Below are 2,059 nucleotides of genomic sequence, written 5' to 3'. Positions count from 1 at the left end.
GCAGAGGCGGCCCGCTTCCCGCCGCCGGCCGGCTTGCTCAGCCTCCCCGGGGCTGCTCCGCGAAGGCGCCGAGCGGGGCCGGCTTTTCGTCTGCGGGCCCCACGGGCCCCTACCGGCCGGAGGCTTGCTCACCCCGCCCGAGGGGAGCCCGGAGTTGCCGGCTGTGTGCGCCTTACTCCTTCGCCAAGGAGGTGTCTTTTCTTTTCCTTCCTTTTTGAGACAGAGTCTCGCTGTGCAGTTCAGGCTGGCCTCGAACTCGCAGCAGTCCTCCTGCCTCAGCTTCCAGAGTGCTGGGATTACTGCTGTGCGCCGCCACCCCTGGCTGGAAGTTTCGATATTAAAAAACAAAACAAAACAAAACAAAACAAAAAAACCAAAACAGCTTTCATAACCAGGTGTGGTGGTGTATTTCTGTAGTCTTAATCCCAGCACTTGAATTCACTGTATAGCCCAGGTTGGTCTTGAACTCCAGGCAAGCCTCCTGCCTTGACCTCCCCAGTGCTCCCGTGTGCCAGCGCACCTGGCCCTGTTTTGACGTTTTCCGTGTTAAAAAATGGCCTTGTAGTTTGTTTCCTTTTAAAATTTGGATTTCAATGGCTGTACCTTGAGACTGTAACATTAAGTGAAATAAATCAGACACAGTTTAAATATCAGTGTTTCTCTTATATGAGAAACCTAGAATAAAAATAAAGAGCAGAATAAAGGATAGATGATAGGAAGGAGGGAGATAGATCTTTCTGAAAGGGGAAGGGGATGAAGAGATGGAGGGAGGGAAGGCAAAGAGGATAAAAAAGGAATTGGGATTTGTTATATACATGTACCTTAATAACTTGTTGCATTCAGTATCTTACTGGTGATTTTTGCTGCTAGGTTCATTAAAGAGATTGGCTTGTAGTTCTATTTTTTATAAGAATATGAATGTTTATAAGCTAATATTCAAAATAGCTGCACACATCTGTTTTCACTTGAATGAAAAAATCACTAACAAATTTTAAAACAATTTAAAATACACAAACATTAATATTTACTAATATATTTACATGTTTTATTTATATCATCAGTAAATCTGATGAAAAACTCGTATGTTTTACGCAGCAGATTTTAACCAATCTTTGAAAGTTGACCCAGGAAATATGTACTGCATTTAGTTAGAAAACATATTGCAACCTTTTCTGAATTCCTAGGTGATACCTATTCACAAAAAATACTTAAAAGCCTCAGTTTAAAAACAACAACAACAAAAAAAACAAAAACCAGGAGCAGTTGTATTTGATTTTAAGATACTACAAAACAGCCTTGTTTAAAAATAAAAAATATGAAAATTCTCAAGGCATTTTAAGCATATTATTTTAATCTTCACATCAAAATTATTTAATTGAACAGTAAGCATGTAATAAAAAGTTATAAATATTCTATCATATGATACTATGGATTTCATTTTTGGAAACATCTACAAAGTAGTTTTTGTAGAATACCCTTATGAGGTAGAGCCAAAAGGAGCCTCATTTTACAAAGAAAGATATTGAGATACACTATTTCCTAATGAAAAGGCTGAGGTTGAATTTCTTAAAAAATACACTTATTTAATTAGCTTGCCTATTGTCTTTTACAAGTGAAGAGGTTTGTTTTAAGTGGAGGAAAGACTGAAGGATATCTCAGAGCAAAGATAAGAACCTTCGGCTTTAGATACTTCATTGTGGGAGAGGGTGGTGAAAATGAAGCTTATGGGTTTCCTGAATGCATCTAACCTAAACCATGGAAGTTACTAACAGAGGACTGCAAAATCCTTTAGCAGGACAGTATTTCCCACATTTAATTTTTTCCTTAGGTTCAAACACATTTTCTTACCCAAAGGTTTTCTCAAAGTAAAATGTGAATTATACTGATGACAAACCAATACCTCTTTAACCTGGTGCGTTAATTTGATACATATTCCCCCCTCTGAGAATTAGATAAGTTACTAAAGCATTATAAAAATAAACTTTAAACAGTAAAACAGATGAGACTTCCTTTCAGGTTCCTCTTTGTTGTTCCTGTAAACACTTTGCAAAAAATTAAT

General features: G+C 38.1%; 1 protein-coding gene across 4 annotated transcripts in view; it reads left to right on the top strand.

The window, feature by feature from the left end:
- Cenpj (centromere protein J) overlaps positions 1-2,059 on the top strand; it is a 64,741-nt gene that overhangs the window by 391 nt on the left and 62,291 nt on the right. Inside the window, exon 1 of one of the 4 annotated variants that reach the window (XM_013505461.1) lies at positions 174-191. The exons of the other annotated variants lie outside the window; for them this stretch is intronic. The gene's annotated coding sequence lies outside the window, so the exon portion shown is untranslated. Of the gene's footprint in view, positions 1-173; positions 192-2,059 lie in introns of those variants that run through there. 4 annotated transcript variants of the gene reach the window in all.

This window comes from Chinchilla lanigera, unplaced genomic scaffold, assembly GCF_000276665.1.
Source record: "Chinchilla lanigera isolate Chin_1 unplaced genomic scaffold, ChiLan1.0 scaffold00096, whole genome shotgun sequence".
NCBI lineage: Eukaryota > Metazoa > Chordata > Mammalia > Rodentia > Chinchillidae > Chinchilla > Chinchilla lanigera.
The sequence above is the reverse complement of the archived record's forward strand: the minus strand, read 5'-3'. Positions and strand labels throughout refer to the sequence as shown.